Consider the following 22,884-nt stretch of genomic DNA (forward strand, 5'->3'; position numbering starts at 1 on the left):
CTGAAGATTATAACATTCCCGCAATCATTTTTTCAACCATTCTGAAAAACCAGGATACAATTATACAGGCCTATGAACAGCAAACTGGATGCAAGTTGTCAGTGTTTCTGATTTGTTCAATACCCTGATATTGAGGACGCCTTGTTTTTGCGGTTTAAAAATGCCTGTAATCTGAATGCAGATTTCTAGTGCAGTTAATTTGCAATGTATGCTTTTTAAAAGTGAATTTAAAATTCCAGTAAAATGCACAGTACTCTTAAATGTATAATACCTTTCTTTGTGCTGTAATTGGAATTTGATTTTAGTGTTACTGTACAGCTATGGTCAGTTTTGCATCACCTAGAATTTGAGACATAATTTAAAATAAAAATAAAAATATATTTATAAACATAATTTAGATATTTAACATCATGTAATCAAAGAAACTACAAAATCATACCGGAAGCCATAATAGTAGTATAGTATTTCATGTTAGATTTCAAAATATCAAGTTTTTCCATGTTTGTCAGTTTTTCGTTAAGTATACTACAAAGTGGTATGTAGTTAAATATGTTAACGTAACATTATTCAGAAGGTTTCATTCAACTTTATGAAGCAAAATTTATTAATTCTATAGGGTGATGCAAAACGTTTGACCATACACATGCAACTTCAATAAAAACTATCAGTACGCATTTGACTTAGACTTCTGATTAAAAAATGAACTGATAAGTTACTTTTTTTTGGTGGTCCCTTGAAATTCATATTCATGAGAGTTGACTGTATTAAAGAAATGATCCAGTGTCACCCACCTGCACAGTTCTGAACTACTTTTCAGATATCATTTTATTTTACAGTGCCATGTTACAGTGCGAATTGTAGCTCTGGGCTTTTTTTTTTTATCTCTTACCATGACTGAGTTAAAGCCAGGTATAACTCAAGGCTCCATTCTTGAGTCACTGCTTATGATTAATTATTATATGCTGCCCCTTGGCAACATTATTCACCGTTATGACTTCAGGCTTCATTTATATTCTGACAACATTCAAATTCCCAATTCCTTTGACCCAAGAGAGCGTCTCTGTGCTGTCCTCGTTTAAGGCAGATATTAAAATCCTCCTTCTCCAGTTCAACTCAGGAAATGATTATTGGTTCAAAGCCCCATCTAAAAAAAATCGAAACCTCTGCCCCTGGCACTAGACAGCTGTTGTGCCAAAGTCTTTCTATTTATTGGACTGTTGAAGGCCTAGCCTCTACTTGTTAAGCTGCCTGCTCTGCAGATTGCCCTAGATAGGGTGAAGATTTTGGCGTCATGGCAACAGTTCCCAACATTATTATTTATTTCTTAGCAGATGCCCTTATCCATGGCGACTTACAATTGTTATAAGATATCAAATTATACACATTATACAGATATCACATTATTATTATTATTATTATTTTTTTCCATACAATTACCCATTTATACAGTTGGGTTTTACTGGAGCAATCTAGGTAAAGTACCTTGCTCAAGGGTAGAGCAGCAGTGTCCCTCCACCTGGGACTGAACCCACGACCCTCTGGTCAGGAGTCCAGAGCCCTAACCACTACTCTGTTGCTGTGTTTATGTTCAGCTAACTAAATAATTTCAATTTTTTTCCAATTCCCACTTTATCGAGATTACCCATGACTTCAAGGTAATGTTGCATTTTACCCCCTGAAAATATATGTTACTCTCTCAGTGTTAATGAGAGGGTAAGTTACTCCCAGGCCCCAAACCTTATCTGGAGCATTGATTGTACCACTGGCAGAATGGTTTCCATTTCAGCTCCGGTTTAACATTCTAAAATGTCAGTCCTCTCTCAGCCAGAATGGAAGGGCATCTAGCTTGATTTATAATTAAAAGAAGGCTATGCATTACCAACAGCAAGCAAAAGCTAAAAAGCATGCAAACCACTTTTTTTTTTATACGCAAGAATCATGATGCTTCTGTTTTCTGTCACCACATCTGCCTAAGATCTAAAAAGCCTGACTTGAAAAAAGTTCCAATTAACCATAAACAAGCTAAGAGGAGAAGCTGTGCAGTGACAAACACAAAGGCATCAACATCAAAACATCTGTGCAGAACTGTACAAGCATGTCCACAAACTCTGAGCACAGAATGATTTATGGAGTCGTGTGTTTATTGTACTTATGCGGATGACTGTAAACATCCCTCTCAACCTCTTTGGGAGTTATTCATCCATCATGGAATAACTTCAAAAGATTTATAATAAAATGTTATATTGTCAGTGTGATATAGCAACCGTGCTACAACATATACTACAAATGCCATTCATTATTTCTTATACCAGATTTTCTTTTCTTACATATTTCATTAACTTACATTTTTCAGCCATTTATAATTCTAATAATAAATGTGTGCTTCGACAAAGGTATTCACATATGATTAAACTGTAACATACTGTATACCTGCAGCAAAAAGGAGAAAAAGCTCCAGACGCGAGTGTGATCATGAACATGGCAAGGGAGGACCCACTGAGACTCGCTGAAGCAAATCGAAAAAATGAATCTGTTATGTTGAATTTTTAAATACAGTGCTTTGTAAGGTTACACTGAATTGTAAAGTGGTGAAATAAACTACTCATTGCTATGATAAATATACCTTAGAAACTTACATATTTTAACTGATTATAAAACAAAAAAAATATATATGGCAAAACAAGGTGCCTGACATATGCAAGGTGATTGCTGTATTTATGGCCACACTCCAGGGTTTAAACAGCACTAGGAAGGGCAGTAGGTCTTTTTTTTCCTTTTTCTTTTTTTAGTGCAGTGTTTTTTCATCTCTTTTTGATTGCAGGTACCTGCTGGCAGACATGGTGCTTGGAACAGGGCTGATTACTGTCAGCACCACAACCTGTCTTCTACTGCCAATCAGCCATCCATATTGCTGCCAGCAAAGGGTCCAATACAATTTCATTCTTTTTGTTCTGACAGACAAAGTTTGAATTTAAAGTACAAGAACGTCCTACCCCCCGCCCCCCCCCCCCCCCACTACCCCCCTCAGTTTGTGTGTCACATGGATTTCATTTCAATTTCCCGTGTGCCATCTGCTTTTACCCACAATTCAATATAAATAACGCTGCTCCATTTTTTTTTTCAATCAGTTCATTGGATTATATTTCAGACAATTCCTCTATTGCAATGGTGACTCTCTTAAGTTAAACCACAATTTTTCCTTTGTGAGGTTATTGAGTTATATCTGCATTTATCTTTTGCCACTTTCAGCATGTTATTGTGATCTACTGTTTTTTTTATTATTATTATTTTATTTCTGACCCAGCCTATGTGTAATATTCAGGGCGTTCATTCACAGTGTATGTTTCAGATATAGGAAATGCTGGGATACTGGTAGTGTATTTCACATATATATATACATATATAAATGAATGAAGAGTTTAGATGCAAAACCAGATATATCCATTTTTCCATGTTTGGTAAATGATCGTTTTTTATTGTGCTTTTCTGAATAAATAAGTTGATTCCACATGAGGTGTTTTTCAAATGGAAAAATGAAATAAATAAGAATTTAAAATCAGACTAAATCAAAATTTATTGAGACTCTAAAAAATGTTAATTTTATTTTTTGTTTCGCAGCAAAAGGCTATATATCCATGGGACGTTTTCTTGCAAAACATGACATATCCACATTCCACTCAATTAAGCACATTGATTAATCAAAGTCACAAGGAATTAGAAAACATTCACAAATTTGACATCAAATAATATAACTTTGGAAACAAAAATTACTTTTAGGCAATTTTTTAAATATAAATTTCTGCTTTTACATGGTATATTAACTGTCATATTGATATTTACATGAACAAAACCTTGAAAGAAAAGTCAGTGATTTTCAGTATTACAGAGGCACACTGACAAGGGTTCATCAAATAAATTGCTTAAAATTAATCAAAATATGATAATATAGTTATTTACATAACAACTTTGAAATTTGATAATGTGGACAATTTAGCAGTTTAAAGCAAAGCCAACCATAGGAAAAAATCTGACGAGCAAGGATGCCACACAATTATCACTAGGATACCAAAAAAATCCTGAAAATGAACCACACACACCAATTTGACAGCAGAGGATTATAGTATTTAATATTAACCCTTTACTGCAGTGGTGGGGAACCCTGGTCCTGGAGGGCCGCAGTGTCTTCTGGTTTTTACTCCACCTCAACTCTCAATTACTTAATTTAACTATTATTTTCTAAATTTAACCCATTAAGCATTGTTTCCAGGTTGTAAGCAGGTGGGGATGTAAAGACCTACAAACCTGCAGGACTGCAGCCCTCCAGGACCGGGATTCCCCATCACTGCTTTACTGACTGGAGGTTATCTGTGTCACCAAAGAGCACCAATGAAAACAAACAAAGGCTAAATGCATCCAAACCATGACACACTAGAATTCACTGAAAATTACATGAGGAATCTGCTATAACATCCTACTTCAAAAATTTCAGATCCAGTTTTTGTCATGGTCCAAAGCTCAGAATAGCTGAAGTGAAACTATAAGAAGTCATAAAAACAAAGGGATTATATCTTAGTTTTAATCATTGTCCTCAGCCCTGCTTTTGTTCTGCTGGCCAACACCTGACAAGACACCTTCATAAAAGTCTCAAATATTCTGGCTAACGCTGAGTTCATCAATGAGCTTGAGAATGTCAGTCTTTTTTGCAGGTTTAACACAGTTCACCATTGGGCTGATTCTTGGCTGAAAAGGTCTTGCGATGCTTGAGTAAGATGTGATGACAGAAATCTCCTCCATCGACTCGACAAAAACCAAGCTTATCACCGTCGATTGAATAGCTCTGGCATCACTGATCTTGAATGAACGCTGGGACTTTACCACCTGGGTCACAGCTGCCTTAAAATCCCAGCATACCCAGCCATCTCTGTAAACGTGTACATTTCTGTGTTTACGAAGAACGTCAGTGTATTCATCCGGTAGCAGAATGGTGTCTTTGGTGCAAAGCTCTTGTTTAATTCTGCCAAAAACACGATCAGCAGGGAAAAAACTGTGCCCCCGGATGGAAAAGTAGTAGCTAATCCTAAGGTGTGGCTGTTGCTGCTTCTGCAAAGCAAATAGCATTGACAAGAGGTTGATGTTTTTATTTTGCCCGTAACAGGAGTCAGAGAAAAGACAAAGTTCTTGGTGATTTTTCAGTTTCTCAGCTACTACAGAATGGAAGTAGCGTGACAATGCAGAGGCAATCATATTGCTGTCTTTTTTTTATTCTTGTTCTCAAGTCACACATATAAATCAATGTCATCTTTCCCCTGCAGCTGGTTTCCCCCATGATGGTGGATAACACCAAACACATACAAATACAACTGTCTTAGGAATAACAAGGTTTTCCATGACGTCAAAGCACACTGTGAAGGAATCTGCCACGTCGTTAAGAAAGTCATAAAACTTCCTTGCCCTGCGTCTGTGGAGTAGAAACATGGTGTTTATTTTCTTCAGAGAGCTCAGGGTCCTTCAGACACAGACGGAATTTCACGCAGGTACTGCAAATATCCTTAGCAGGAAATTCAATTTTGGCACCAGCTTGTGGACACAATGAGCTAGAGGCAAAACTTTCAGCTACGAAAACTACTAACATGACTACGACTGTAAAAACAGGCTATTTTTACTGCTAAAATTATGAATAAAAGAGAATTGGGAAAAGGGACTGTCAGGATCCTCATTCATGCTATATACCTCCAAGGGCAGTGAACCAACTCAAATCCTTGAAGGATATCAAAAGATTTCACTTAACCCTATTGTTCCCAGACAATGTTAAATCTTCTTACGGTTACATTTTAAACAATGTCAATATTAAAATCAAAGACAAACTATTGGATACAACTCAAATGTTTTATTCACGCACATCATATCAAACATGTGCAGAGCTGAAACATCGTATTTAAGTGAACAATTACGTATAAAGCACTACTTCAATAAATTAAATACTATAATAAAAAAAAGAACAACTAGTAGGCAAACAGGTATAAACAGATATATGTACATCATTTATTTTTATTTTTTTTAATTAACATAAAGAAAATAACTTAATTACCATTACGTAACGTGAATGCACTTTCATGATAATTAACAAGCACACAGTTCCTATACTTTATATTTCACACACGCAGAGTAATTTAAATTGAAAATCACCAAAATGACAGCTCTGGAGGTTCTAGTGTTAACATTGTCTGGGAACAACAGGATTAAATACAAACACATCGGTATAGAGCAAAATTAAATCAGAATACTCACCAAATACATGTAGAAATGATGCCTTGCAAATAGGGATCTTCGTTTTGTCCCGCCTCAGTATGAGGTATTTAACAGAAACTTCCCTGGCTTTTTGGCGAACGGTATCCTTTACTCTTGGACGCTTAGCTATTGTTATGTCCATGTATGTGAGAAGGGTAGCAGCCTGCTTAACTTTGTCACTCGCCGAGTAAAACCGGTCTCTAACATACGCTAGATCTTCATCTGTGAGTGTGAGTGCCGAACAAAATTTCTAAGCATTATGTCCACACGCTATAGTGGGAATTTTCCCACTCCCACAGTGCCGTGCTCTCTTCACTACTTCACGCCTATATTCTTTCTCCAGGATGGAGACAGTAACACAGGCTCCTCTGTTTCATCAAAATTATTCATTATTTAATCATAAAATCCCAATTTACAACATTAAATACGCTACTATAAACTCCTCCTGGGCTCTGCCATAATGGGGTCACACGACTGCGATACTGCACGCTGATTGGCTGAGTGGATATATCCGATTTTGCTAAATTAGAAGCCTGTCGTATAGCGCGTTAAGTGAATGAAACGATCATTTGAGTTGTATTTAACGTGGTGTATATCGTGTTTTGAGGACAAAGGACTTTGAAAGTAGGCACTGTGAGATGAATGATCCTGCTGTAGCAAAGAACATAATTCCACAGATCTTGCCTGCCAGGAAGGTACGTTGTAGGTATTTTATTACATTTCCAGTTTCAGTACATGTATTTCTAATGAAAATATATGCACACTATAACAGGTTTTTCTTTTTAAAACTGCACATCTTAGACCTATATCTCAAAGATCATGACAAGTTTATGGAATTATTTTGTTAGCGACAACCTTGCAATAAAATACAAAGATTACTACAATAAATATATTTTTTCATGTTGTGTATCTTTACAGTATATTTCAAAATCGGTTAAACTAGGGCTCAAAATGAAAAACAAATGTGCAGTATAATACTGTGGAGCGTTTACACCGTCATGCACTGAAAGATAGTACACTTATCTATTCATCTCATATAGCTCCCTCAGCCCCCCAGTTGAATACATTAAGCTTCAAATTCTTGAATATAATTTGAATGCTTCAGGAGATTTCGCATTGGATATATTTTAAGATATTGCCCTAGTTTTGTTGTTTAAATGACATTATCAAATGACTTTCAAAAAGCATCAGCCATCTTATCGTTTAAAAAAAAAAAAAAAAAAATACAACTGTTTTAACTACTTTTGAATATTATGCCAAATAAGCACCACATGTGAGGATAGCTTATGATGTATGCATGAGTACACCTGTGTCTAGACTGGGACCATCTGATCACTCTCCACACTCTGCCTTTATTCATACTGTGTCAAATAGATTTCATTACATTATTAATTACACAGGGTAGATATTCAGTATCTAACACCCAGGGATATTGTGCCCCTAGTAATGGGGTTGGGGATGAGAAGACTCTGTTGCAATTAAATTAGCCAGATGACAGGATTTTAACTTGTTAGGAGACCCCTGCTCCACACAGTGACATGATATTGTTTTTAATGTTCACAAATTAGGTTAGACTAGGTTCGACTTTTGGAGCATTCTAATGGATGGTACAGTATGTCTGCAGTATGATATTGCACTTGTATAGCTGGTTTCATAGACCCCGATCAGCACTAATCTGGGACCATGCAATCTAACCTTAGGTAAAGTCGTGCCAGGTTAGTGCTAATCAGGATCTATGAAACCAGCTGTTAAACTTAAACTAACTCTTAGCATTTTCATTTTTAAACTATTCAATGTGCATTCATTTCTTCTTTATTTATAAAACAACACATTCAATATAACATATTCAAGCCTTATAATATTTTCTGTACCCTTTAAAATAAAAAAAATTATAACAAATGATCGCGAAAACCACAGATATCGCTTAATGTTGTTGTTGTATGAATATAAGTTACTGTGGTCTACAGGTAATGTATCACAGCTTTTTCCCTTAATGGCTGCATGTAGACAACTCCTGGGCACAGTTCAGAAATCAATAAACAGGGTCCACCCTGGGTTCTGAGTTAAATCAGAATGTATTCTTGGAAGCACTGCTCAACTAATAATAAGCTCCACAAGTTGTTTTTTGGGGCGGAACTGGAACAACACTTATGAAGCGACACTCGGTTACACAGACCTTTGAATATTCACGTGCGCCAAAATGGGATTTAGTATAAAACCCCATTATACTGGTACTTGCCTTTTTTGTTAACCTCTAGGACTGCTCTGTTATTTTTATATTCTACAGTGATATTTGTATGACATTTATTATGTTTTTTTAAACTGTTTTTTCTTTTTTTTAATGCGTGAGATAAGCAAGGCTGTGCGTGAGAGAGTGAGATACCATGCAAATGAGTGAGTCTCGCGCGCAGTGTGTGAGACTTGACATGCATGAAACTAGCTTATCGGTGCATTGGTCTTTTTGTGAACCTATATGTAGAGTTCCCTCTGTATGTAGTGGAAAAAATATCAGTCTTTGAGCTTCAATTTACAGCAAGGTGCACAACCAGGAACTACTTCAAAATGCAATTAACAACCCAGGTGACAAACTTCCAACAGCACCTGTTCTCAACTGCCATGTACAGTGCCTTGAGAAAGTATTCGGCCCCCTTGAACTTTGCGACCTTTTGCCACATTTCAGGCTTCAAACATAAAGATATGAAACTGTAATTTTTTGTGAAGAATCAACAACAAGTGGGACACAATCATGAAGTGGAACGAAATTTATTGGATATTTCAAACTTTTTCAACAAATAAAAAACTGAAAAATTGGGCGTGCAAAATTATTCAGCCCCCTTAAGTTAATACTTTGTAGCGCCACCTTTTGCTGCGATTACAGTTGTAAGTCGCTTGGGGTATGTCTCTATCAGTTTTGCACATCGAGAGACTGAAATTTTTGCCCATTCCTCCTTGCAAAACAGCTCGAGCTCAGTGAGGTTGGATGGAGAGCATTTGTGAACAGCAGTTTTCAGTTCTTTCCACAGATTCTCGATTGGATTCAGGTCTGGACTTTGACTTGGCCATTCTAACACCTGGATATGTTTATTTGTGAACCATTCCATTGTAGATTTTGCTTTATGTTTTGGATCATTGTCTTGTTGGAAGACAAATCTCCGTCCAAGTCTCAGGTCTTTTGCAGACACCAACAGGTTTTCTTCCAGAATGGTCCTGTATTTGTCTCCATCCATCTTCCCATCAATTTTAACCATCTTCCCTGTCCCTGCTGAAGAAAAGCAGGCCCAAACCATGATGCTGCCACCACCATGTTTGACAGTGGGGATGGTGTGTTCAGGGTGATGAGCTGTGTTGCTTTTACGCCAAACATAACATTTTGCATTGTTGCCAAAAAGTTTGATTTTGGTTTCATCTGACCAGAGCACCTTCTTCCACATGTTTGGTGTGTCTCCCAGGTGGCTTGTGGCAAACTGTAAACGACACTTTTTATGGATATCTTTAAGAAATGGCTTTCTTCTTGCCACTCTTCCATAAAGGCCAGATTTGTGCAGTATACGACTGATTGTTGTCCTATGGACAGAGTCTCCCACCTCAGCTGTAGATCTCTGCAGTTCATCCAGAGTGATCATGGGCCTCTTGACTGCATCTCTGATCAGTCTTCTCCTTGTATGAGCTGAAAGTTTAGAGGGACGGCCAGGTCTTGGTAGATTTGCAGTGGTCTGATACTCCTTCCATTTCAATATTATCGCTTGCACAGTGCTCCTTGGGATGTTTAAAGCTTGGGAAATCTTTTTGTATCCAAATCCGGCTTTAAACTTCTCCACAACAGTATCTCGGACCTGCCTGGTGTGTTCCTTGTTCTTCATGATGCTCTCTGCGCTTTAAACGGACCTCTGAGACTATCACAGTGCAGGTGCATTTATACAGAGACTTGATTACACACAGGTGGATTCTATTTATCATCATTAGTCATTTAGGTCAACATTGGATCATTCAGAGATCCTCACTGAACTTCTGGAGAGAGTTTGCTGCACTCAAAGTAAAGGGGCTGAATAATTTTGCACGCCCAAAATCTCTGGGTGAGAGCTGAGTTTATAGTACAATCCGTCTCAAAGGCAGAGGTCAGATTAAAAATGTATTATTCTGAAACCAGGTACTATTATGCAGTATGCAGTGTTAGTTAGCACTGGGTATTAAACCAGTTCTAAAAAGATTTATAGATTTTTTTTTTTTTATTTAACCATTTTTACTAGAGGATTCCATGCATTGCTGCCTCTCCTTCTCATAATATAGATCTTAAAGAGTAAGTAGCGGGGTTCCAAAATATATAGAGTTACACGCATTGGCTTTGGCGCTCCCAGGGTTGGAGAGGTGGGATCCGGCTTAGACTCTTTCTCCTCATCGCTATGCGGCGACCCCTACAGGCCAGGCGCTGAGTGAGCTTGGGGGCGGAGATTTGCTGGGTTGGTCTTTGTCTTCCAGAGGCCGGTAGCCTGCAGACATCCGCTCTCGATTTCATGGGTGTAAAAAGACGCTGATTGGCTTGTGGGATGCCCACTGAGCCTCGGGTCCCTGAGCTGTGTGGGGAATAACTGCAGTGAAGGAGAAAAATAATAATAATAATTGGGCATTCAAAATTAGGAGAAAATCTGGGGTAAAAATAACTGGAGATTCTAAAAAAAGAAACCTGCTACTTACTCTTTAAGGAACAATGCAATAACTCCCAAGCTGCTACTAAACAAACATTATTCACAGTTTACACATTTGTACTTGTTTGAGATCTCTTCTGAAGAATACTATTCCAAAGACAGATTGCTGTTCATACTGCAACCAAAACCAAGATTTCCCAATATTTATTGCTCTGCCTTTCTTATTAATGCAGAACACTATATATTTTACTTTAGTCAAGGATTCTGGAGAGTTGTATTATTAAGAGTAATAGTGTAAAACTTAAGACTACAGAAGTCAACATTTTCATTAACAGAAATATTATCTGTGCATGTCCAATAATTAAAGCTGAGGCACATTCTCTAAACCCAGATCTACCTATTGCTAAACATAATGAGTGTTAAAGTATTGGGAACTGCAACAGCAGTAGCCAGACAGATTAGAAAGTGAAATGATCATACATGTATCTCATAATTCTCAAGTAAACATAGCAAGGTAGTTGTCATATTGATGATTACATATTGCAGCTAGCACTGAATTGCTGGCCACAAAGAGGACAAATCTGATGGTCCCATAAGCATTAAGTTTTTGTTTAAAAAGTGATGCTGGTACATTGAAAAACCTGGCAAAAGGTAGAAATTGATCTGAATGATTCTCTTCACATTCAGTAAGCATTAGTCTCACCCACGTAGACTTCCCCCCCTCCACCGCCAATACAAAGCACAGTTCCATAAATATATTACTAGATTGGCTGACAATTAATGTTAACCTTTAAGTGTGGTTCGGGAGGCAGTACTAGGCCCCCTGTGTCCTATCATCTTCTTCCACTAATTAAATCTATTCTACCAGTGCTTGAATTTCAGCACGGGAATCCCGCAGAGATATTTTAAGACACCAAGCTACTGTATTTTTCACCCAATTTAAATGCCTGAAATGCTACAACAATCTCTAAGGAAGATTGTTTTTGGAAAAACGTTTGTTTTTGTATTATTATTTATTTTTATTTGTTTACATATATTCTCATCTCTACCGTATATAGTATGCCTGATCCTGTTGCAATTTACATAATATGAAAGGACATTTTGTGGCCTTTCATTTGATATGTTACATGCATGCAGTACAAACTATCCAGTAGTTAAACATACATAAATGAAAACAGTGAAAAACAGGCGGAAATAGGGCTGAGTGTAAACAGTTAAAAAAATTAATGGAGCGCTGGTTAAAAAGTAAAGCAACTTTTTTTCTGCTGCAGGCAAAAACTTCACGTCAGGCAATGGCAAAAGCAATGGCGAGTGCTCTGTCTCACAGTGATGAACAGCTGTTAGGTCTCCAGAAAGCAGCTTATTTTAAAGCAACACCAGTGTGAATGATGATGCAGTAAAATATATATAGTTTTTTAATATGCAAAAGTGCCTTTATTTTTGCCATTCCCCCCTCAAATTTTGGAATCCCCCCCATTGGCTGCAGCATAGGGGGGAAATCCCACCAGCACACAAAAATGAAATTCAAGCCCTGTCTATTTAACCTTTAGTCACCTTCACCTAGTTGTCTAGTGTTTTTTTTGTTCAGGAGTAAACCAAAGCAGATTGCAAGACCCATTGATTTCTCTTAAAACCAGCAAAGAGCAATTCAAATGGAACCCTTACACCAACTCTCTTCGGACTCAGAGGATTCCCAGGATTTTGTGTCTGTAACAGAATATTCTCCTGCAGTTTCAAGCCAGGGTCAAATCACCCCTCCATTTCTGTCTCCGTTCAGTGGCTCTGTCCAATCTGAACAGCTGCATCCCAACCAGGATTCTCACGGCACACCAGCTACCGAAGGAGCTAATCTTCGTCGTTCTAAATGACTCCGGGCTCAGGACGCACCTCCAGAGCGACTATACTGGAAGGACTGGACTTTAAATAAACTTATAAAGTCCCTTCTAAAAAATGGAAACGCGATCCCATCAGGTAGCGATCAAGAATCACTATTTATTCTCTATTGCAACTCCATCTACGCAGGAACCCGTCTTTCCTCCTAAAAAAAGCTCCCCAGCTATGCTCAGCCGTTCAGCAGCCCCAACCAGACAGAAGGCAGTCTGCGTCAGAGCAATTCATCCTGATAGCTAGCACTTCAAAACAGCAGGAACCTGCTCCAGCCAGATCAATTCAACAAGAGCACTCCTTGATTTTTCAAGAGATTAAAACTTTTATGCAGCCATTTGCCGACACATTATCCTCGGTCAATACCAAACTGAGTGATTTAGATAAAAGGGTGTCTAATATTGAACAAGAGAAGCAAACTTCAGCTCTTTCAGTATTCTCCTCCATTGCTGCAGTAATAGCACCAATCACAGCTACAGCTACTTCCGGTTCAGCTCTAACATTGGTATCTTCAGAAGATCCTCCCGTCTTCAACCTCGCCACCGCTTCAGCATTTGGTTCCACCTCCCCAACCACAGCCAGGGATCATTGAATATCCCCACAAATTCGGTGCAATATAATTGAAGACAAGGACATTAATCTTGTTTCATTACTAATGGCGACATCAGAATTCCTGAATCACATAGAGAGATCTGTCAGTAACATTAAAATCCAGAGATCCCAGATTACTCAAAAATCTAACACTGGGGGAATTCGTCCTTTGCTTTCTCCATATTTAGAGATGTGCCATGCTCCTTATATCCTAACCACAGAGCTGAATTAGACTCCTACAAATATTATATAGTGGAATAGTCTGTCAGATACTGGAGGGACTATGTTCTTCAGCTATATTGGCATCTGATAATCATATAATCAATTGGGCTCAACCCGATCCAGATTTGTTTAATAAGATTTTCGGTAGTCCCAGAGCTAACACATTTGGGGTCTGCGCTTCCACAGGTCACTCAACATCCTTCTGCCCTTAGGCTGCTATAGCATCAACTTCTAAAGCCGCACCTGGTACCACCTCTAATTATTCAAACAGATCCTCATTTCACAATCCTATACATTCTGCAGCTCCTCCCGATCAATCCACAAGACAAGGTCGCAGAATCCAATTTGCAGGAGGAAGACAAATTGGCAATAACTTCAACACCAGTTTCTGTTCAAACAGGCAATGTAATTTCCTTCACATGTGCAGCACTTGTAGAGATGTTCACGCCAACACAAACTGCCCTTTAAATCGCAAGTGACTTTCTCCGAGGCTCCTAGTCACCACTCTCATAAACATTCCAGCATTATGTAATAAATAAAAAAATCATCCTGACATCAATTTCGCTTTTTAATCGATTTTTTATTGATCTCCCCTCCATCAGATCCTCAAGCAGAAGCAATTACTAATCTTAAGAGTTTGTTTTTAGAAGTTGGTGCCCCACTCTCAGAGGAAAAAACAATCGGCCACCTTCATTCTCTGGAATTCCTCAGAATCATACTGGACATGGAAAAATTTGAAGCCAGCCTACCTGAGTCCAAACCCAATCACATTCAATTTCTTATTCAGAAATTTCAAATTAGTAAAACAATCAGAAAACGCTCACTGCTTGCATTGCTGAGTCACTTCAACTTTGCAGTTCATATTATTATTATTTGTTTACTTAGCCTTAATCCAAGGCGATTTACAGAAACTAGGGTGTGTGAACTATGCATCAGCTGCAGAGTCACTTACAACTACGTCTCACCCGAAAGATGGAGCACAAGGAGGTTAAGTGACTTGCTTAGGGTCACACAATGAGTCAGTGGCTGAGGTGGGATTTGAACCGGGGACCTCCTGGTTACAAGCCCTTTTCTTTAACCACTGAACCACACAGCCTCCCCAAGGGAGGACATTTATATCTCGACTACTAAGCTCGCCATCTCCCGGGCACACTTAATAATGCAGCTGATGCGCTGTCTCGTTTACAGATATCCAAATTGCACAGCTTGATTCCTACAGCTCTGCCATCTCCAGCAGCAACTCCTCAATTCAATCAGCTAATTTTCAACTGAATCCAACCATCAATAAGCTACTTACCCTGCTCAATATGTTCTAACAACTACTAACTTCTTGTTTTCTTTCCGGTTCGCGTGCCTCTTCGTATGTCGGGTAACCTCAACGACGGTGCCCTGCTTTGTATGTTAGGTCACCTCAAATACGGTGACCCCCCTCCTGTATGTCGGGTATCCTCAGCGACGGAACCCCCCTACTGCATATGTTCCTGCCAAAAAAAATATGGATTACTGAAGTTATTTTTTGGAGCCCAATGTCTTCTCAGAGTCGTGTACTGCATTACTCACTCTGTAAGGCTCTAATAAAAATAAATTGGTTTACTGTTAACTGCCCTACCTATATTTTTAATGCACTCTAGGAGTATGATTTTTTTTTTAATCAAATGTCTATTATAATCAAAGAAACAACCTGTACAGATTCCCAGCAGTTGTATGCATAAACCTGAAACAGAAAAATGTAACACACAGCAAAATGTTTTTAACTTGTGCTTTGTTAAGCAGTAGGTTCCCTTAATTAAATGTTTATTACAATTGGCTTAATTGAAAGGAATCTGAAGGGCATACATTCTCAGAGAGATGAAATTCTCATAGCAGGTCTAAAACGTACCTAACACAGTAAACTACAGTAATGCTCTCAATTAGTTCTTCAGAATTATGATGTAGTTGTTGGCTTCTAGTTTTCAAAAATGGGTATCCTGTGGTAGTTATTTACTGGATTAAACACTATGGAAATAAACTCACTTGCGTTTTACTTTTGAACCATGTTTTTTTTGTTTGTTTTTTTACAACAGAACAGAAGGTTAATAGATTCTGCTGTCTTGATTGCTGTTTGTTCGTTTGTTTTTTATGCATCAGAATTATTCATCGGAATGGATGCTGTCCCCATCCATTAATATTTATATTTAAGTCTACCCTGTGAAGCTGGAGACATTTGGTTTCTGACAGCCTTCTTTTGGCACCAGAAAACTGATTAACTCAGAGATCAAAATCCATACATTGATAGAATGCTTTGCACTCTTGCATGGCGGGTTTGGTGTTTGGGACATCTATTGATTTCTGAGGTGACAGACCCAGGGGGGAAGGTCAGGACAGGTTTGTAAAGTTACGCGATTCATTATATTACAGCAGTGCAGTTTAGTCAGTAGACTAGGAGGAGCTGTGATATTGCAGTAAGCCTCATTCAGAAAGATGGAGGTAATAAGAAGTAAGTGTATTTTTACTAAGAAAGTTTTACATTCTTTAAACTGTTCTAGATGGATGTTAATGAACCAACAACAATCTAAAACAGTAACATGGATATTAAACGTTATTTAATCCATTAAAACACTTCGAAAAACATTCTTTATATACATGTACGTGTAACTCATGTGTTAATCCATTCTATTTCTTTCTTTTCTTTATCTTCTGCTTTGACTGCAGTGGATGCTGCAACAGTAGCCACATTTATATTTCTGTCACTTCTGCTTCAATAGTCCTCGTTTTATGTTTCCTAAATACACTCACAGTACCTGTATTAAGTCAATGGGCTACTAAATCAACGTTCATGCACTTTTAGTTTTAATTCAAGGTTTACCCTTTTTTTCATGATTTCTTCTTTCCAAACACACTAAACATTAAACCAGTAATTACAGTAAATATTATTAAAAAGTACTTGTTAAGCATCCTGGCAAAAAGTATATGGATTTGATGTCTTGTCAAACACAGCAGCTCTATTGTTTTGTTACACTGGTATTGATTAATGGCTATGGTACACATTGCATGGTAAGCATACTCTGAATACATTATTTTATAATGCATATTTATAAAACCCATTATCTCAATACAGTCTAGAAACCCCTTAACCCCTCTTACTTATAAAGCACTGGTCTTACAGTAGGTTTGATTCTGCGATACAACATTTCTTTTTTACAATTGTTGTGCATGTTCATATTCCCACACACATTTTTTTGTAGAGTTCTGTTCTGGTGCAATAGGATGGACCCCTAATTTTAAATATTCTTTTCAGGGGGTAGAAATCTGGCTTTATAGGGTAAAATCCCTTAAATAAGAACCACTGACCACACGCATTGTTACTCAGTGCTGCACTGTTGATTAATATATTATAAGTTCTGTTTTAGCTAGGCATACTGTTTGTTATGAGTAAATCCCCAGGGAAGCACATATTGGTTGGGTCAGGATTAGATGTTGCATCATAGCTGGACCTGCAATGAGAGGTGACATTGGTTGCTTTACTGCTCTACATCCTGACAAGCCTTGTAGACCACTATAATATTAAACAATTACTATTAAATTAAGTTATAAAATAAACAAAAATAAACAAACACTTCCCCAGTGTAAATGGTGCATTTTTAAGTTTTTCTGGTTTTCTCTCGGATGAATGGTTTCCATATTTTGCTGTAATAGTTCCAGACTCCACAGTCAGAAAATATTGGGACACTTGAATGGCTCACTATAATAATGGCACATTGCTCAGCAACAAACACTTGCAAATAGAGGGCATTCTAAGACAATGACCCTCATTATTTTCAAAAGACATTTAATACAAAATTCTTATGTTTGCTCAGATGCTGCGCTAGACCCAGCATGTGATGCCCACTGACTTTTTCAAATCACGAATCATTTTGACAAGTGATTGCATGATTATGTGATAACCTAGTACCATTTGTTTTAATAAAAAAGAACATTTATTTGATGTTCACCTAATCTAGCATTTCAGCATAGTCAGATACTGTAGGAAAAGAGAATGGAACTCAACCCTGTGGAGATGTCAGCAGCCGACTCATATTATTCATAAAGGAATATTATTATGAACCAGGAGCAGCCAAGAGAAATATGCATTCAAATTCTGGCTTGTTTTCAACTTACAGTACTATTATTACTATAATTAGAGAACTTATTAGTTTTAGATTTTCAGAAAAAATAGGAATGGGCATTAGAAAAATGTGTGTGTGTGTGTGCGTGTGTCCAGGAAGCACAGTCAAGAGGTATCCAATTTACATATACCACATTCTAGCACCAGTGTGTGTAGAGGCTCCAAATGTGTTTTTTAATCCCCCAGGTACATTTTCAGATGTATTTTGTTTGTTACAGTCTACTTTTATGTTTACTTTAAAGACCTTCCCTTTGGCATGCATTAATGGAATCTCTCTAGAACCATCTTTATTTCAAAACTGCTGCATACAATGAAGCCTACATCTTTAAAGAGGCATCTTCAAAAGGATTATAGAGAATAGTTGGTGCAGGTTCTGAACTTGAGGACTTATTGCTTTTATTTGAAGAGCCTGCAGCAGCTACACTAACACCCCCAATATATTAAAGTACTCAATATCGTACCAGTAAGGTGGCAGAAATGAATAGTGAACCTGCCAGCGAAGATGTTTTCCATTACTTAAGCACCATCCTGTGCTCTATCGGCATTAATTGGATTCCTCACATGTACGGTCACTAGTACAGATAACAAATTATATCACCCACGTTAATCTCGGGGCAAATTCCCTTCAATACAATCAGTACATCACATTACTTTCATATGTCACTGTGGCAAAGTGCCCCGCCCCTGTGTGCATTTGTGTGTTTTGTGTATGTATGCGTGCGTATGTTAATGTTGGTGTATAGATTGGTACACGGGATATAAACGGGTCTGTGTTTCACGTGTGTTTAAAGTGTATAATTATATTTAGGCACGAGGATGGCACATCACTTCACGTGCAGATAAAATGTGTATAATGTGTGGCACGGGGTTGCACGTAATGAATTCACGTGCTGGGATTCAAGTGAGTAATTAATTAGTAATTGAATCCCAGCACAACAGTATATATAGATGCACGTTTTAGTCACTTGTGGTTGGGTGTTCGGAAGAGGAGAACGGGTGAGAGAGAGAGAGAGGAGTAATTAAGATCGTAAAAGTAAAGATAAGTTTGTTTGTACTCACCGTGTCTGTCTGTCTGTCCGTGCACCGTTTGTTTAGTGTTAGTCCGTTTTGTTTGTCTGTTTATTTTGGCGCAAGTGCCGTGTCCTGTGTTTTTGTTGTTTCAAACCTTTTATTTTCTGTCTGTTTATTAAATGCTGAGCGCGATCACGCGCTCAGCCTAACCAAAATCCAAGTCTCTGTGTTTGTATTCCTTCCTGCTTCTGGTCTGACGCCACCCACTCTGGCCGTCTTTGTGACACGTGGTGTCTTCGTGGGATAGCCGCGCCTCCAAGCGTCAGACCAGGAGGGGTCTGGATTACAAAAAAAAAAAAAAAAAAAGAGCAAGAAGAGGGATGGGGAGAAAGAGCTGCAGGAAGCAGCAGAAGCAGTGGTCACCCCAACCAGCAGTAGCCACCCCACTGCCACCGGGTTCCCCACCGTCCCGAGAAATATGGGACTGGTTGGTGTACCCCGAGGGGAAAATGGAAGGCTGGAGAGACGGCTGCCGGGACCTGGAGGACCTCCTCGGGGGCCTCGAGGACCAAGGCTGGTGCATGGCCTGTGGGGTCCAAGGACACACGGTGGCGATCTGCCCCTTCCAAGGTGAGGAGGAGGAGGAACAGCAGCCCGGGTGTTACTGCTGTGCTGAGCCTGGGCATTCCCGCACCAACTGCCCCTGGTACCCCCTCGGACAGCTACCCCAACGATGCCCCATCTGCGGAGGTGAGCACTTCGTGGCCCACTGCCCTGTCCATCAGGAGAGGGAGGAGCAGGGGTCGCCTCAGTCTCCACCACCAGCAGGGGGAGGTAGACTGCTGCTCCCACCGCCCCAACCACAACTGCAACAGCGGCCAGAGGAGCCAGAGAACCTGTTCCCCTGGTGCACCTGGTGCGGAGAGGTGGATCACCGCTGGAGGGACTGCTCCGAGGTGCCACCGAGCTGGTGCGGGCGATGTGAGGAAGGGGGACATGACTGGTCAGGATGCCCCTATGCCAGCTCGCCAGTGCCCAAGCGGAAGGAGCCTGAACGTCCTACGCCTGAGTGGGAGGAGCCCGAACATCCTACGCCTGAGTGGGAGGAGCCCGAACATCCTACGCCTGAGTGGGAGGAGCCCGAACGTCCTACGCCTGAGTGGGAGGAGCCCGAACGTCCTACGCCTGAGTGGGAGGAGCCCGAACGTCCTACGCCTGAGTGGGGGGAGCCCGAACGTCCACAGCCCAAGAGGGGGGAGTCGGTGCGTCCACAGCCCAAAAGGGAGGAGTCGGTGCGTCCACAGCCCAAAAGGGAGGAGTCGGTGCGTCCACAGCCCAAAAGGGAGGAGTCGGTGCGTCCACAGCCCAAAAGGGAGGAGTCGGTGCGTCCACAGCCCAAAGGGAGGCAAGTCGGGGCTTCCACAGCTCTGGGACCCAAGCCACCAGCAGAGGGAAAATGCCTGCTGGTTCAGCCCCAAGAGCCGGAAGAGGAGGGGTTACAGGCCCAACCCCCTGGAAATTTTTGGGGGGGAGAGGGGCAGGAGGCTGGTGTCCCCCAGCAGCCTCCATTCATGCTGCTGAAGGCAGCACGGCGCGCACCAGCCCAGCCGCCACAGCGGAGGGAGCCAGCGCCGCCAGGAGCAGAGGAGCTGCCTCTGCCTCCGCCACCTCCACCGCTTCCTCCACTAGGAGCAGAGGAGCAGGAGCTGCCTCTGCCTCCACCACCACCAGGAGCAGAGGAGCAGGAGCTGCCACTGCCTCCACCACTGCCAGGAGCAGAGGAGCAGGAGCTGCCTCTGCCTCCACCACTTCCAGGAGCAGAGGAGCAGGAGCTGCCTCTGCCTCCACCACTTCCAGGAGCAGAGGAGCAGGAGCTGCCTCTGCCTCCACCACCACCAGGAGCAGAGGAGCAGGAGCTGCCTCTGCCTCCACCACTTCCAGGAGCAGAGGAGCAGGAGCTGCCTCTGCCTCCACCACCTCCAGGAGCAGAGGAGCAGGAGCTGCCTCTGCCTCCACCACCTCCAGGAGCAGAGGAGCAGGAGCTGCCTCTGCCTCCACCACCCCCAGGAGCAGAGGAGCTGGAGCTGCCTCTGCCTCCGCCACCGCCCGGAGCAGAGGAGCAGGAGCTGCCTCTGCTGCCCGTACCTCCGCAGGGAGTACGGTGGCCGGAGCCCCAGAAAGGGGAGCTGCCGGCCACGAAGAAGGGGGAGGAGGTCTGGAGACCACTTTCCCCAGCAGCAGTTTCGCTGCAGGAGTTCTTGTGGCCGGAGCCCCACAGGAGGGAGCTGCCGGCTACGAAGAAGGGGGAGGTCGGGGGACCACCTGCCCCCGCAGCTTTTTCGCTGCAGGACGGGACCAACAGGCTGTCAGCCGTGCCACTACCGGCAGGGGTGCTGACAGCATTGCCAGCCAAGGGCCCACTGAAGCCTCCCTTCCCAGCCCGAGACTTTGTCCTGGACTGCTGGGTTTTTAAGGGGGGAGGTGGCCGTTGAGGCCATGTGTGCTGCGCACAAGGGGGGGTATATGTGGCAAAGTGCCCCGCCCCTGTGTGCATTTGTGTGTTTTGTGTATGTATGCGTGCGTATGTTAATGTTGGTGTATAGATTGGTACACGGGATATAAACGGGTCTGTGTTTCACGTGTGTTTAAAGTGTATAATTATATTTAGGCACGAGGATGGCACATCACTTCACGTGCAGATAAAATGCGTATAATGTGTGGCACGGGGTTGCACGTAATGAATTCACGTGCTGGGATTCAAGTGAGTAATTAATTAGTAATTGAATCCCAGCACAACAGTATATATAGATGCACGTTTTAGTCACTTGTGGTTGGGTGTTCGGAAGAGGAGAACGGGTGAGAGAGAGAGAGAGGAGTAATTAAGATCGTAAAAGTAAAGATAAGTTTGTTTGTACTCACCGTGTCTGTCTGTCTGTCCGTGCACCGTTTGTTTAGTGTTAGTCCGTTTTGTTTGTCTGTTTATTTTGGCGCAAGTGCCGTGTCCTGTGTTTTTGTTGTTTCAAACCTTTTATTTTCTGTCTGTTTATTAAATGCTGAGCGCGATCACGCGCTCAGCCTAACCAAAATCCAAGTCTCTGTGTTTGTATTCCTTCCTGCTTCTGGTCTGACGCCACCCACTCTGGCCGTCTTTGTGACAGTCACTTATTTGTATATCTTTGGAAGCTGTTCCGCCTTGTTTACTCCTTCGGGAAAAAGTCTGTGTCCGGAATACAACTTAGAGAAAACGAAACCTTTCTAAGGTCATCAAGATATATGTGTTTCTGTATGGTGATAAATCACTTGCATAATATAATTAAATTACCCTAATGTACAGTACTTGGAGTTCAACAAATATTAGACACATTAAAACAAAATGTCCAGTATTATTACAAACTTTTTTTTTTTTTTTTAATTAGACTGGGATTAATGATTGCTGCAGTGCTCAAAACCAAAAACTGAATCCAGCAAGTTCTCAGTATGTTTATCACGAATGCCCTGTACACATTGTGAGCGCTCAACCCTTGCAGTAACAATTAAATCACAGTGACCGGACACAGAAGAGTATCTACAATATAAGCTGGGCAGGAGATAGACAGCTTCAGTCTCAAAACATTATCTATCACTGGCTCACATTTTCTCCTGCAACACAGTAAAGCACAGCTGTAGAGTTATTGTCCTTAAAGCTCTTGAAAAAACTGCTGATAAAGTTTTTGTGTTCAGCAGGCAGGCCTATTACTAAAGTCAGGGCATACTGTAGCTTTCTGTCAGCTTTTAAGAAACATTAAACATGGGCTAGTTTTACATTACTTAAATAGACCAAAATCGATTTATTTATTAACACTGGAGTGCAAGGAAAAATGGACTACAGTCAGAGGCGTCACTACGCAAAAGGCTTGGGGGAGGGGGGGGGGGTGGGGGGGGCAAAGAATGCATTTAGGCCCCCTCCCTCTCCATAATAATAAAACTCTGCAAAAAAAACTCCGGCATTGCATGAATAAACATACTGAAACAGCGGATATCGCCTAGGCTTCATTTTTGAAAAGATATCAACCAGGACATAAAAATCAAGTTTTTATTTTTTTTTAAACCAATGATTTTTCG

The 22,884-nt window shown here is 40.7% G+C and overlaps 1 protein-coding gene across 4 annotated transcripts in view; it reads right to left on the minus strand.

Moving 5' to 3' along the window:
- Positions 1-22,884, minus strand: part of LOC117404554 (beta-1,3-galactosyltransferase 1) — a 77,966-nt gene that overhangs the window by 41,983 nt on the left and 13,099 nt on the right. For 3 of the 4 annotated variants that reach the window (XR_009329737.1, XM_034924165.2, XM_034924162.2), the window contains exon 2: positions 14,926-15,109. The exons of the other annotated variant lie outside the window; for it this stretch is intronic. The gene's annotated coding sequence lies outside the window, so the exon portion shown is untranslated. The remainder of the gene's footprint in view (positions 1-14,925; positions 15,110-22,884) is intronic. 4 annotated transcript variants of the gene reach the window in all.

Source organism: Acipenser ruthenus, chromosome 10 (genome assembly GCF_902713425.1).
Source record: "Acipenser ruthenus chromosome 10, fAciRut3.2 maternal haplotype, whole genome shotgun sequence".
Taxonomy (NCBI): Eukaryota; Metazoa; Chordata; class Actinopteri; order Acipenseriformes; family Acipenseridae; genus Acipenser; species Acipenser ruthenus.